The following is a 228-nucleotide window of genomic DNA, read 5'->3' on the forward strand; positions in this document are numbered from 1 at the left end:
AATCAAGAAGGAAGCCGAGATGGTCCGCGATCGACTGCGCGCCGCTGAGAAACTCCGGCAAGGTGTGGGAGAAGTGGAAGATAAACATCAAAACACAGCTGCAAGATGTGCGGAAGAAGCTTCGGAGGCAAGACACGCAAGCTTTTGAGGACGCCTGCAACGCACTTGACCATATCGTACAGCAGGTAGCGTCTCGAACCGTGAGCTCTTCGATGAAGCTATGAGAAA

The sequence above is a fragment of the Plasmopara halstedii genome (genome assembly GCF_900000015.1).
Source record: "Plasmopara halstedii genome assembly, contig: Scaffold_292, whole genome shotgun sequence".
NCBI lineage: Eukaryota > Oomycota > Peronosporomycetes > Peronosporales > Peronosporaceae > Plasmopara > Plasmopara halstedii.